At 37.0% G+C, this 15,987-nt stretch overlaps 1 long non-coding RNA gene across 1 annotated transcript in view; it reads right to left on the reverse strand.

Moving 5' to 3' along the window:
• LOC145516307 (uncharacterized) overlaps window positions 1–12,804 on the reverse strand; it is a 56,376-nt gene extending 43,572 nt beyond the window's left edge. The window contains exons 1-2 of the long non-coding RNA XR_014061288.1: window positions 12,470–12,804; window positions 12,195–12,324 (exon numbers count right to left, since the gene is read on the reverse strand). This is a non-coding gene — a long non-coding RNA (uncharacterized LOC145516307). The remainder of the gene's footprint in view (window positions 1–12,194; window positions 12,325–12,469) is intronic.
• Between the last annotated feature and the right edge of the window lie 3,183 nt (window positions 12,805–15,987).

Below are 15,987 nucleotides of genomic sequence, written 5' to 3' on the forward strand. Positions count from 1 at the left end.
ATTAAAGAGCTCGTGTGAGATCTGTTAGCAATAAAATAGCATCACAGACTGAGATGGCAACACACACGCTAAAGTGCAGGATTGTAACCTGGGAGACAAGTCAGCCCGGGGTTGTCATTTGTTTTAAGATTTTAGTTGAAGCCAGAAGTTTTAATTTGTAACGAATGAAGAGAGAATAACTGGAGAAGAAATGGTTGAAGATAGATTCTTGGGAAAATATTCATATTTGTGGGTTGGGAGAAGAAGGAAATATTAATTTTTCAACACAGTTACTAAGCACTGTGTCCAAGGTTTTTATAGGCACAACTTTATAGTAGGAAAAAAATTGGGGGGAGTGTGATAAAAATATTACCCCTTAAATGCATTAGTTATGCACCCTTTAAAGGGGCTTCCCTGGTGGCTCAGACAGTAAAGAATCTGCCTGCAGTGAAGGAGACCTGAGTTTGATCCCTGGGCTGGGAAGATACCCTGGACTAAAAATGATCCACAGTAAACAAAACAAAACACAGAAAATTATATATTCTCAGTAGCATATGGCATTGAGGAGAGAGAAATTTTAATTTCAAATGCCATTAGAATTAGCATGTATTAATCAAGAAGAAATATCAAAGCATAGAGTGATTTTGGTTATTTTCCTTCTTTTGAAAGGTGGAGCAAAAGTATATTCATTCTTTATATTTATGTAGTTTTACAAACGTTTTTTAGCTTAATACTATATCATGAGTGCTTTATTCCTCTTTCTTTTCATTTTTTTGGAAAATGTTTTAAATGACTAACTAAATGTCTGACATATAGATGGACCATTATTTTTTTTTAAACTCTAGTTGTGTTAGATAACTTTGTTTTCGAATTTTTGCATAACAAACAGTATTATAATAAATATTTTTGTATGGTGTCCTTTGATGGTCTATGATACCCACTGACAAAATATTTTCCTGAAAAGTTGTACAAACAAAAACTTTCACTAGTATTTCATTAGTATACATCTTATTCCACTCCTTCTAATAGACTATTATTGCTTTAAATGTTTGCTAATGTAACTTCACTTCTTTAATCCACATATCATCAGTTATTAGCATTGTTAATCATGAATAAAATATTTAGAACTTCCTGCTTTGCAACAAACTTAGAAATTAGACAAACAATAGTGACAGTCCTCTATTTAATCACTTCTGTGAATTTTAGAAAGTAGAATAAAAATTTACCAATTAAAAATGCAAATGAAAGTCTTATTTTTCCTGTGAAAGAGAATAATAATGGCCATGTTAAAAGACAAAAGAAAAAGAAGTAATATTTTTGAACATGCTTAATATATTCTTAAAGTTATTTTAGAATTTCATTGTTATTTAAGCTGATGAAGTTGCATCTCAGAAAGCAAGAGTTTCAAGAATTTTCATTTACAAAGTGGCATCAGTGTGATTCAACATCAGTTTTTACTTCAAATTCTATACTCTTTGGATTATATAATTGAAAGTAAATAATGGTATTCTTATTTCCATGCTAAAAAAAATGATGTGGGATTTAGTGAGGGCATTGTTTTCTCAAAGGGCAACCTTCTTAGGTAGGTTGGCTGTTTCATGTTCATAAGCCACAATAAAATTGATTCTGAACTGCTCCTGCCCTGAAGATCTGTAAACCAGCCAGATTTGACATTCTGGCTTAGGCAATCACTAAAGTGTGAGTCTGGTATTAGACAAGATTCTTAATATTTTTCAAAACCAAATTAACTTACAAAATATGTGTTTTAAGACTCAGAGACATACCTCATACTTTGCGGTAAGCAAAAAAGTCCAAATGAGATCAAAGGGAAAATTTTCATTTTTCTCTTTGGCCAAAATATCGCTATTAACATTCCCAAATTATTACATTTTACTAGGTTTCTTGGCTGGTTTAGCCCTCGAGCTCACGAAAGTATTAAAACAGAGACTAAGGGATCCAAAAGAAGCACTAAAATTCAAGCGTTTGTACATTAGGAAAAAGAATGCTATCTATTTAATTAACATGTCACCTCCTGGAAGGCCAGGTGTTCCTTAGAAGTTACCTATGTAAGTATTGATCCATCTAAACTTCATACAACTTGACAAGATAATGTGGTAACAGAAGCTTTGTCTGAGGGAAAAAAATATGTCTAAAGACTTGTTTACCGCTTCATCTTCTGTTAAGAAAGGCTCTCACAGTGCCGTCTTTGTTCCTAAGTAGGATGGTGCCTTTAGTACAAGTTAATGCTTGCAGACAATTTTACTGTGACAGTTTGTTGTTCATTATTTAGATGTGTAGTTCAGAAATGCTATCACAGCTTTCCAGGCTATATTCACTACCCATATGTGGGTAACATATTGGCTATGATATGGTAGGATTAATTTCAGCAAACAAGAACCTCTACTTGTTCCTTAATATTTATTCATTTAATTACGTACATTAATATATGCACATATACACACATGTGTATTTATGAACTATACATAAATATATAGCTATGCATTTATTTGTATACTGGAATATTTTTATGCAGATTCATAAACTTATTAGAATTGTTACTATAATTGGGATGAATTTTTCTTCATATTATTGAGCAGCTACTTGAGAAAAAGAAAATACAAATATGACTGACTCATTACCTTAAAAATGTTAGAAGTAATAACAACTGTGTAATCCTTAAAATAAATATAAGAAGAGTACAATACAAATATAAATGGGACCTGGAACCAAGCTTTTGTTGTTTAGTCAAATATAAAGATGAGATCAGGAGGTGCCATTTCAGAAATGAGGCTAATGAAGCCTTAACTACAACAGACCGTTCACCACTTAGAAGGTACTCACTGTTAGATAACCACTTTGCATTGAAACTATATCGCTCACTTTCAAGAGTCAGGCTGAAACGCTTTAAAGTATTAAAAAATAAGTAATTTTGAGTCTTAGAAAATAAATGTGAAAATGTACCATCATAATTTGCCATGACTCACTGAACTGACTGGCAAGTAAAATGCAAAGAGAAATTAAGATATCTAGCCAGGCCTGTTTTAAACAGAGACAGAAATACAGATAAATTTTAGTGATTAGGAGGATTGAATATAGGGTAAAGTAAGAGCAATTGTCTGGGCTTCCCAGGTGGTGCTAAAGAACCCACTTGCCAGTGCAGGAGATGCAAGAAACACAAGTTCGATCCCTGGGTCTGGAAGATCCCCTGGAGGAGGGCATGGCAAGCCACTCCAGTATTCTTGCCTGGAGAATCCCATGGACAGAGGGTCCTGACGGGCTACAGTCCATGGGGTTGCAAAGAGTCAGACAAGACTGAAGCTACTTAGCATGCGCTATGAACGATTTTGCAGATTTTGACCATTGAAGCATCTCTCATTATCCTCTGGTTACCTGGGCTTAGCTCAGTGGGTTTTTTGTTGTTGTGTCACCTGGCTGGACTCCTGCACCTGGTTGACAGTGAGTGCTGGCTGGCTGTTGTGAACTCATGTGAAACTTCTGAGAATGCCCCATGCTTCATCCACTTGACTCTTCCTATGGTTTGTGCTTCTCAGGGAGCAACTAGGTTCCAAGAAGGAGCGTTCAGGTGACACATTCCAATACATGAAGCTTAGCAAACCTCTGTTTGCAATATGCTTACTAACATCCCATCAAGACTGATGCTGAAGCTGAAACTCAAATACTTTGGCCACCTGATGTGAAGAACTGACTCATTGGAAAGACCCTGATGATGGGAAAGATTGAAGGCAGGAGGAGAAGGGGAAGACAGAGGATGAGATGGTTGAATGGCATCACTGATGCAATGGACATGAGTTTGAGTAAGCTCTGGGAGATAGTGATGGACAGGGAGGCCTGGAATGCTGCAGTCCACGGGGTCGCAAAGAGTCGGACACGACTGAGTGAGTGAACTGAGCTGAACATCCCATCAGCCAAAGCTTAACACCAGGCCCAGCTCAATGTAAATGCAGGAGAAGGCTACATAGGCTTGAATAAGCAGGCATAAGCTCACTGGGGGCCTCAAAGACAAGTGTCTTCCATAGTTTACCTTGTGTTTGTATGCTTTACTAAGAGAGAAGTGGACTCAGGGTAGCAGGATTGGGACGGTGAAGGCCAGTATTTTCAGACGGATCCCATGGAAAGCTCTGAAGCTAAGTTTCAGGAGTGGGGGCCACAGGACTCTTACAACCAAATCAATCAACTTTCAGCAGAGACTGGCTCTACCCCTCAAGAAGAGAATACAGTGGTACAGTTCAGGGCAATTCTCTGGGAAATGGGGTACCTGTTAGTTATTATCTGCTAACCCTGACAGTGGCCAGAGCTACAAGGACACTGTGGATGTTCACCTGCAAAACTTGGCTTCCTTTTTCTTCAGATGCTGATTCCAGCACTCTTGATTCCATAAATACCTCTGCTTGTAAAACAGCCCTCCTTTCTACATTTTGACGTTCAAGACTTAAGAGCTATATCCCTAACCACAGTTAAAGCATTCTCATGAAGTTGAGTCTTATTATCAGAAAGAGCTAGTATTTTCTCTCCCTACTCATATATGTGAATATTTTTATACCAGAGTAATTATTATATTTTCTCTCTACTCTTTATAAAATTTATATAAAGGAAGACAAAAATAACTATGACATTCTTATTTTTCTTTATGTTTGGAAAGAGGATCCTAATGAAGAACTCACTTAGTTAATACATTCTCTGCTATGTATTTAGTACATACCATGTTACAGTCAGTGTATTCCACATATATTTCACATATTCCACATGTATGAAATTGTTAGGTTTTCGCATCTTTGTGGGTTTTAAGGATGAAGCTGTGAGAGGCTCATGAGAGGCTATGTAAGGTGATTCTGCTGCTAAGGGGCAGATCTAGTATGTGAATTGTGGAGGAAAAATAGGAGCTACATTCATTATGGTATGTTGCCTCTCTAGGGAATTGGGGCTAGATATCTTTTTTAGAACAGGTATTAGTGAGGGTCCAATCAGGAGAGATAGTTCACGTACTTAAAAAAAGAGATATCTGAGTAATTTAAAAATAGGAATTTAATATTAAGAATTATTGAACTATCTTAGAAGAGTTAGTACAAAGATGTAAAGAGAACCCTGACAGGTTTTCTAGGGATGAGAAAGGACTCAAAACAGGACAAAGTTGGAAGTGAAGCCCTCTCCCAAGGCAGAGGTTCTGACCTCATTGGAGAAGGTGTGATTTCTTTCCACTGTATGGCAGAGGAATGTACTGGTTTTCCCTGGCGGGTATAAGCAAGAAGAAAACCTTCAGGGTGTAAGCAAGCCAAAGCTCATGGGCAGGCCTGGAAGGGGAGCTGGGGCACTGTCATGATGTGAGAGCAGGAGTACGTGATATCCGCTCTGGGAGGGACCATAAATCTCTGGGTTGCAGGCAAGGGAGCCTGGCTGGTACAGCTCAAGGTGGGCTGGAGGACAGCTTCTCAGTGGGAATTTGGAGCATGTGCTGGCCGCATTGGGAAGACCCACGGCAAGGTCATCCCAAGCTCCGGCCCAGGTTGTGAAGTCACTCTGGATGCAGAACGGGCAGGGCACCTGCTGAGGGCTCCACTCCCCTGCCCTACTGACTCAAAATGTAGCAGGGGCAGGAAAGAGCAAACTAAAACCCACTAGAACCAGGAAGGAGAAAATCCTCTCCCTCCGACCACGTCTCTCCCGTGCTACCATGAATGCTTTAAACCAGGGATATATTTCATGGAAGATACACAAATTCCTCAAGAAGAAAATTAAAGGAAAAGTCAGAAACGTTTAGGATTTTCTATTATAGTTGCCCTTTAGAACTGAAGGTGACCTTGGTCCGTATCACTCAAGTTCTATTCCTGTTTCAGGTTTACAAGATCTCAAGCAGAATCCAGAAAACGTTAAATGGTTGCACGTGATTAACTTCTATTATTAGCAACAAATCAGAAACTCATTTAGGTGCTCAGAGAGTAAAGAAGCTGCCTGGAACCCGGGTTCCATCCCTGGGTTGGGAAGATCCCCTGGAGAAGGAAATGGCAACCCACTCCAGTATGCTTGCCTGGAGAATTCCATGGTCAGAGGAGCCTGGCAGGCTACAGTCCATGTGATCCCAAAGAGTCAGACATGACTTAGCAACTAATATTTCCATTTTTCTTTTTTTCACTGAATGTGAAGAGAAAAATAATTAAATAGCACATATTTAAAATATTCATGGAAGAAGTTAAATAGGATGCTGGGTTAGGAAGGGATTGGTCAAGGTTTTTTCAAAGTTATTCTACAAAACACTGCATCTCTAAGATATATATTTTTAAAATAGTTCTGTGCCCAATTAAATTTGAAAAGTTTTGCATGGATTATCTGTCTCCTTATAGTCACCCCGGGCACAGTTACCAAAAAAGGAAAACTGAATAAACTCATGGAGAAAACTTGAAATAAACCTGCTTATTGTTGTTGAGATTCAAGTGTTTATCAAACTCTCTCTTTGTTGTCATTTCTTAGTTAATCATGGAACTCTTTTTCCTGGTAACAATATTGTGTTAAGCATGGCTCACTCTGCAAAGAAGTGGATTATTCTAGTAAAAGGACTCTGTAGAGTTTTGAGTTTGTGGGAAAGGATGATTATGCAGAAAGGACATAAAAGGGAAAAAAAATTACCCTTTTTGGTAAGTTTCCTTCACCTGACTTACACAAACGTGTCTGTTTTCATGTCTATTTGCCTAGATAGAGCAAGTAGAATAGCTCAATAGCATGGGTAATGCAGTATAGTTTTAAAACTTCTTAAAATCACCCAGAAGCTGGGGACCCACCTTGCCTTTCCCAACAAATCACAAGTTAACAAGAAAAAAATAGAGATTTCTGAAGATGGTACAAATTCAATTTGTGAATTTTTAACCATCAGTGCAAGCCTGAGGTTAACTGGAATCTGGCTTCTGAGTACTTTGAAAAATCACATTAAGTATTATATTTTTTAAAAAATAGTATTTAAACATCAATTACAGAGGTAAACCCTTATAAAAATGCTCCATACCAGAGGTAATTTGAGGAGCTAGACATTTGAATACATATATTGGTGAGTCATAACCACTGGGAATGTAGGAATATGTAACCTATCGACTACATACTTAGAATAGTAGAAAAAGTTAAGAATCCTAGATATTTAAAAGAGAGCAGAGCTTAAAGTATTGAGAAACAGTCTTATCATACCAGAAATTTTATGGGAATTGCACAAATGTCTCTGGTATTGATGAGATAAATATCCATCAGGCACCTTACATATTCCTGTTGCTTTTCCATTTCTGGGTCCCCATGGGTCCCTTGCACTTGTAGCACTAGGCTCAACAGAATTATTCCCCACAGTGAGCTGCGATCACAGCAGCATCCCATCAGACACAGAAACTTCAGGGACAATAGAGGTCACTGACATGTAGCTCCTAAGCAAAGAGCCTTTGTTCCGTTGGTTGGGTGTTCAACATCCTCTGGCTGTTTCGTTACTTGAAGGCCTTATACATTAGATGACAGGTCATTTTGGTCAAACATTGAAATAAACCATCTCTCCTACACTCACAGAACACCTAGACTCAGAGTTTAAGAATCAGCTGGAGGTAAACAGGACACTCAGCACCTGTGAGATCCTACCTTGTTTTCTAGAATTCAGTTTCACCACCTGTATTGTGAGAGAACTGGAATAGTTGGACTCTGGGTTCCCTTCCTAGCTCTAAAATGAGCAAGCAAGTCAATGAACAAGCAAAAACAAACTATAATTTTATTGAAATCAGGCATCTAGTTGGGAGAAGAAATATATTCCTCCACCGAGCAAGTGGACCCCGCAGGCAGTACCCTGCCCCTTCTCACCAGAAGAGTTCTAGCTTTGTTGTAACAGCGGGTTCTTTACTGTGTGAGCCATCAGGGAAGCCCAACAGTCTCAATACTGGACACAAATTCCACTCAAATTAGCTTTTTAAATGTTCTCATTTATTATGGACACTTAAGGAACACTGAAGATTCTCTTTTCTTCACTTGAATACTACAAATAATAACATCAAGAGCAACTCTTTTGTAAGGAGCTGAATTTATTGAAGGAAGAGGAATAAAAGGATGACAATGAGAAGTCTTTCATTTCTCTCGAATACTCTGCGTAGCGTCTATAAATAGATGTCATGTAGCTACTAGAAGGATTTTTTCTAAAGGGTGGGAAACTGTCCGACCTTCTAAAAGATAGGTAAAATTCCTTGTAGAAAGCCAATCTTCATTACACAGAAGAAAAATACTTGATCAAAGTTTGCATCCTGAGATACAGTGCAGTCAAACTATATAGGTCATAACTTAATTTCATGCCGAATGTCCCAGATAAAGGCTGTGAGAGGCAAGGTTAGCTCATATGTTTTCCTTTCAGATTCTCTCGGTCAAATCTATATCCCGTCCCCCCCCACCCCGTTTTCTTTCTGATATGACATCTCAGCATGCACTCTGCCAATGACGTCACAGAAACAGACAGAAGACCAAAGTACTACAGCATGAGATAAAACAACAGCGCTCTGTCAGACTTTCAAAGGTGACGGACTACAACACATCGGAAAAACCAAGTAAACTTGAAAGACAACTGGAAAGTTAAGTGGATCATCAGTTGTGTGGGGCAAGCACAAAATAGTCTGAGAGATGACTTCTTTGAATTAGGATAAATACGAAAGCTTAAGGCTGATTAACGGCTACTATATTCACAGACTTCTGAGATATATTTCTTGGAGCTGTGGACCAGAATAGAACTGCAAACAGATTAATTAACAGTAATGTTTTTGTTTCCATTGCACCCAACCAAAGAGAATAAGCAAGTTCTACATGAACAAATATTATTTCCCAAGGAAACTGTGTTGCAAGATCTTAGTCATAGATCTTGCTTCTACTGGCCCATGCCCAGATGTCTGCCCTCACGAAGTTAGAAGAAGAAAACCACTATGTAGAACCTAACAAGGAAATCGACCTAAAATGGAAGTCAGAGAGCTTTTCTTCCCTACACGCTGCTCTAGTCTTAAAAAGTTCCCGTCTTCTTTTGCAGTGGTGCGGTTCTGACAGATAACTAACCCAAGGTACTGTTCTTAGAAACTTTATTTTCTCCACGTCTTTTCTCATCTTTAATCCTACCGAAGGATGTGGTGCCTGAAGAAATACAGATTATCCAGCTTTCAGATGACGTTATTAGACATGAGATTCACTTGGCAACCTGCCAGAATTTCGGAGGTTTTTTTTTCCCCATCACTCCTTTCCTTTCAGACCATGCTATGGTCATAGTGGATGATTTCCCATAAGCAGGACCAGAGGGAATGATATAAAGGACAGTCAGTATTGCTCTTTCTCTTTCAAGCATGGTCACCATTAATGTAAATATAGTAAGAAAGAATGGGAGAAAAAAAAAAAACACAACTGTTATAATTCAAAACAATGCACTCCCTCCAAGCCCATGTCTGAGTGTTTTGAGTATGGATACACCCAGACTGTCTTTTCACTCATTTGTTCCTTCTTTCTGCTATTCATTCATTGCTTCATGTTTGGTAACTCAATGATCATTTATTACTTGCTTTTTATTTTAAAGGTAAACACAATGCTATGGGCTAAGGAGAAATACAGATTTTCTCTTGTGCTGCTTTTCCTGAATGATGCTTCCAAAGGGCAGGTAATGGGTTATCTTTAAGATGAATGTGTTGAAAGCTAATGGAACGATACTCTGCATGCTGGAAGATCAGCACTCTCAAACAATTTTCCATGCATTTCATGAGTAATTTTTAGTCTATGGTCAAGTACTACTTGACCTATGCTAATGCCTTGATTTCCCCCAACAGCAAAATAAAATCAATAATGCACAGCATTTACTTACTTTGTGGGAATATTTTGGAGTTTATGAGAAAAATGGTTTTTGCTACTTTAAAGGATTGTAAGATATCCTGACAAATCATTTTATCACATTGGTCAGATGAGAAAATATAAAAATGACAAAATTTCAAATAAAGCATAAAGCTTTAGACATTTTAATTGGAGCAGTAAAGTGCATGTGTCAGAATAACTATATATTTATTATTTAAAGTTGCTTTTATATTAAGGAACTATATTCCATAATACAGAACCAGTTATTAAATATTACAGCCTGCAATGGCAAAAAGAAACTAAATCAAAATAACTGTCATATTTGAAATTATTAAATAATAAACAATCAAACTATAAAACAATAGTAGTTTAAGGAAAGATATTCATCTCATTTTTGTGTGGAATTCTGCTTCTTCTTAGGTGAATAACCTAGAAAAAATAACAGCAATCTAGAAAGTTTATCTCATGTCACCTTTAAATTGATATTTGAAAATGTCTTAGCCTTTTCTAGTGTAAGGGAAATCAACACAATTATTTAACTTCCCAAATATCATAATATGGGGTTGTATGTGATTTAAAAAGATTCCAAATAAATCTCTTGAAACCCACTTACATTAAGCGGTCAGAGTAGCAATGTGATGAGACTTCAGGCATTCACATTACTACGGGAGTCCTGCACTAATCCTCTTATGATCGTTTAAATGCACAGTGACGACATACACAGTCAAACTCTCCTCTGTAGATATATTACTATTTTGAGATAAGAAACCCTATGCTAAGGCAAAAATTTGAATGAGGAATAAAAAAAGAAATTGCTTATTAGAGTAGTCATTAGTTTCTTCTTACATAAATAGAATATCTAAATCATAACATTTTAAGCTAAAACAGCAGTTCTGAAAGTTCAAATTCTCTTGATCTATAAAAGTAATTTATGACTGCACAGTAGGCAGAACAAAGGTTACCAATCCATGGCCCAAATTATTAAGTAGAAAAGACCAAGGTGGGCATAATTATTTTTACATTTCTGACAGATGCAATTTTTCACATGCTAATGCTTAGCTATGGTGGGAAGGTTTAGAAGAAGAGGATGGTCACCCAAACGTAGATGTGCTTATGGAAATGCTTGCTGGGATGCAGGAACAAGTTTCAGTCTTTTACTACAGCTCTCCGTATAGAATATCCAATGTGTGGTGCAGATCTGAGGAAAAAGTAACCCTTTCTGCTTGTTTTTACTTAAAATGACTTCTAACCATACAGCTAAAGCTTGAAAACCTATTTAAACAACACCAACAAAATCATTCCAACAAAAAGTAGTTCTCAGCTCTGAGCAGTGTATAGTTTGCAGGTCACTTCTACCCTATAGCTTTTTGTTCCAGAATCCATAAAGGGAAGAAGCTGGATTATATATCTTGAAGAAGGGAATGACTACCCACTCCAGTATTCTTGGGACTTCTCTGGTGGCTCAGACAGTAAAGAAGTTGCCTGCAATGCAGAAGACCTGGGTTGATCGCTGGGTCAGGAAGATCCCCTGGAGAAGGGAATGGCAACTCATTTCAGGATTCTTACCTGGAGAATGCCACGGACAAAGGAGCCTGGAGTGATACAGCCCATGGGGATGCAAAGAGTCAGTAGCGTGACTGACACTACTACTATACTATACACAGTGGAAGCTTGAAAACCTGTTTGCCAAAAAAGCAACAAAATCATTCCAAAAATGTAGTTTTCAGCTGTGAGCAGCATACAGTTTGCAGGTCACTTATACCCTGTGGCCTTTTGTTCCAGAATCCATAAAGGGAAAAAGCTGGATTCTATCACATTTAAGGTATTTTCAGATCTAAAATTTTATTAGAATGAAGTCTTGATGGATTGATAAAAGACACATATGTGATAAAGCAAGTATAATAAAATATTCAGTAGGTGGGTATATGGAATTTGGTATATTAAAACTTTTTTCATGATAAAGTGTTGAAAGTATAATTTTGACTAATATCCTGCAATTGTATATTGATATATAGTAATCAATGCATGCTTTCTCATACTTTAATATTTACAATGATATATGGAGTATAATTGAGCTTTTTTCAGTTCCATTTTATAGATGCAACTGAGAAAGGAAAGGACTTATCTAAGGTCACATAACTAGCTATTGGGAGAGTTTAACAAGCCCCTATCAGTGGAATTAAAGTTCAAATTAAGCATTAATATGTATCACCTTCATTAAGCAGGCATTGCTACATTGAGCACTTATTAAATGTGAACAGCAGCACAATAAGGACAGCATAGAGTTTCATGAGACTTTACAAAGTGGAGTCACATACACCGCATCATTCAGTTGATAAAACAAAACTGTGAGATAGGTCGGCAGGAAATATTACCCGTGACAGCAGTGAGGCCTCTCGAGCCACAGCGATACCATGACTTGCTCAGGCCAACAGACTCAGTAAAGAGGAAAACAGATAGGGGCTCAGAACTCTGACTGCCTATGTCCCGCTAGAAACTCGGAGACTATGAAAGAAAAGACACAGACTTTACTTAGAAACAACTGACAATCAAATTGGTGAGAAACATTTTATGAAGCAACCAGAGAATAAATAAAAGCCATTAGCAAATGTTATCTTGTTTGTGTAAAAACAAACCCATAGGAACTTACTTCCTGAAGATTTTCAGATGAAGAGAAAGGAACTGCCTTTACTCTCAAGGGACTGAACCTAGAATTTCGGTCACCGGTGTCAATTATGAAAAGTTTGAAAATAGTTTTAGGCTTTAACTGGCATTTTGCCAGCTCTCCAGCAAATTGATAGCATAGTAATGATCATTTTAGTCTTCTAGAAAGTGAATCTTGAGATAGTTCACTCATATACTTAACTAATCTTCTTATTTATACTTACGACAATAAAAAATTAATACTGGTACGTGAAAAGATTTGTTGTATTAACACATCATAGTGACCTCAACCTGGTCAACCTGTTCTTGAAAGGAATGTCCCCATGACTACATCTGTAGCAGTATATTTTGACTATTTAGGAATCTGGAGCTGCTTTAAACAATGCAAAGTTTATAACAACAGAATACAGAAAAAAAGATTTGTTTTTTTTTCAAGCACAACTGCAAAATGCTGTTTTTGGAAATGTTAGATTAGGGAAATTAAATTAAGTTGCTTGATTATATTTTCTTGTGTTGTTATAACCTCAGATTGCCAAAACAAAATGCAAATAAACTATATATATTCCATGGCACCCCACTCCCGTACTCTTGCCTGGAAAATCCCATGGACGGAGGAGCCTGGTAGGCTGCAGTCCGTGGGGTCGCGAAGAGTCAGACACAACTGAGCGGCTTCACTTTCACTTTTCAGTTTTGTGCATTGGAGAAGGAAATGGCAACCCACTCCAGTATTCTTGCCTGGAGACTCCCAGGGACGGCGGAGCCCGGTGGGCTGCCGTCTGTGGGGTCGCACAGAGTCGGACACGACTAAAGTGACTTAGCAGCAGCAGCAGCAGCATTCCATTGTGCATTTTCATGGAGAAGAGGGAAAAATAAAAATAATAAAATTGAGTTTGACAAACTAAATCATAAGGTTGATTTTAATTGATTTCTTAACTAAGATGCTATCATATTGTCATTGAATAACTTTCTAAAAAATAAAAATAAGTGGCGTTTTCTTTGGTGCCTACATGCAGATTTGATTCTGCAAGTCAGCTGTCTACCTATTCGTCACTGGCCAAAATAGCAGACTGTGTGATTATATCTCCTCAAACATGGTGTAAAATCTGCATAATAAGACATTTGTAAAATAGGAATTCTAACGTAATTATAGATCATTAACACAATCTTTAATATGAACAGAGAATTTAGAAGATGATACAATAAAAATTCTTTTAAAATTGAAGGGCACCTTCGGGTTCTAAAATTAACGACCTTCTACATTTAGAGGACAGCGATCCCGCATAAAATCACTAGAATTTTCCTTTCCTCCTAATCTCTTCTCTAATCCATGGCAGAAGGTAGAATGTTGACACCTTAAAAATCTTTAGGTAAAGGCATTAGTTTCTTCATTCCCAATCATTTTAATTGAATGTGTAGTGTGTATACAGAATTGTAATTCTGTTCAGAGGTTGCTTGTCAAGCCATGTTTTTATTGTAATTACCTGATTTGTTCAGCTTTAATCGTATTTACTTTTGAAGGTCAGCTGTCCTGCTCAGACATGGTTAGTTCAAGTAGGGAAAAATCTCTAACACCCAAAGGCAGAAAGCTTAAAAGAAAGAAAAAGGGGAGGGAGTGCAGTCTCCCCATGCAGACAAAAAAAAAAAAAACAAGATAAAATTGTCACCTACAAATTACTGTGAACCAACAGATCACATTGCTTTCTTTTACTTCATTAAATACTCACTTTCACCATTTGATACTAACTTGTAACTTTGGGAGAAGAAGGTTTATAGCTCTACCTGGAAAATTTAATTACCTTTATTCCCATTAAATGCCAACAGTGATAAATTTTTCACAACACTTAGGAGAAAGAGCTGAACAAATGGACAGCATCTCTCCTTTTCCCCTTAGAAAACTACTTCTATGCGTTGTGAAAACCTTCCCAAATTCATACCTCTGGCTCTTTAAACTTTGGTAGGAAAGAGAAATTTTAACTTTATGGCTTCAATTCATGCCACAGATACTCAGGATTATTAGTCATTTGACAGTAATGACAAATGCTTATAAAGTGATGGATGTTAAACCCAAACTTATTGTCAAGATCATTTTATAACGTATATTTCAAGTCATTATATTATACACCTTAAACTTATATAGTACTATGTGGCAATTATATCTCAATGTAACTGAAAAATAAAACAGAACAAAAAACTTAAATACTTTAGTTTCTGATGTGTTGACATGAATTAATACAGAGCAAACTACTTGATCACATCTTGAAATTTTTACCAGCAGGGAACCACCTAGCTAGAGGTTTCATTTTGGTATCAACCTCAAAATAATATTAATAGCATGAAGGAGAATATAAAGAATAGTAAGTTGAAGGGAATTTGTACTATAAAGCAAAATTTAACAAGTATACAACAACTTGTATCAGGATTTGATGGGAATCATCTAAGGCAACTGGACATTTTTGTGCAAGGAAGCTCTAGCATTTATATTAAAATGTGAATAGTTCTCAATTTATTAACATGTTGCCAATTTCTAGTTTCACTGTCCCTCCCCAGCCCCTGGAGTTCCATGCTTATTCTTAATTGTTACTAAGAACATCCTGAAGCAATTCTTCCACTGGTAAAAATCCCTTTGTCTCACTATATCTGAAATATCTTTATGTTACACTCGGACTTGCAGAAGACTTTGTCTCTATATTTCTAGACAGATATTTATTTTTCCCTTAACAATCTAAGATATTATTTCATTACTATGTGGCATCCGCTTTTGCTCAAGTGTTTTCCAAAAGACCATTATCTTTGAATATACTCTTTCTTTCCTCTTCAATAAGTTTAACTATTTTTCCTCAATGTTACATTAACACCAAATGTCTGGAAATAGATCTTTTTTGGGGATTACACTGCACAGCATGCAAGGTCCTAGTTCCCTGATCAGTGTAAGTATGGAGTCGTAACTGCTGTTCATCTTTCCTGTTTTTTAAATCAATGCATATTTAGTGTGAGAAGTCATAACCACTGGACCACCGGGAAAGTCTCAAGATGGATTTATTTTTATTCAAACTATTTTGATATTCAAAATGCTCTTACCATTTGAGGATTCTGGGGGGAAAAAATCCACTTATTTTCTCCATAAATATCAATATTCTGATGTTTTCCCATACTCTCTTCTTCTGATATCGTATTTGATAACATAAAGGCTAAGATCACAGGCTCTGGATCCTGATAACTATGTTCAGTTCTACCATTTTTTGCTTGCATATCTTTTGCAAGAATAATGTTTCTAGATAATAGGCATGTTCCATCAAAAACTCTGTTCAATAGACATGTCTTACGGGATAGGACCCAGTTTCTGATTTAGCATTCAAGACCCTGTACAGAATATGTCCAAAATAAAACTCTTAAACCTAACTATCCACTAATGCAATATTCAGGATTTCAGCTCAAATCAAGTTGATCTACTCACCATCTTCTGAATTGCCACAGGATTCTCCATGGCCACACAGTTTTGAGAGT

Source organism: Giraffa tippelskirchi, chromosome 8, assembly GCF_054371585.1.
Source record: "Giraffa tippelskirchi isolate mGirTip1 chromosome 8, T2T-mGirTip1v1.2.pri, whole genome shotgun sequence".
NCBI lineage: Eukaryota > Metazoa > Chordata > Mammalia > Artiodactyla > Giraffidae > Giraffa > Giraffa tippelskirchi.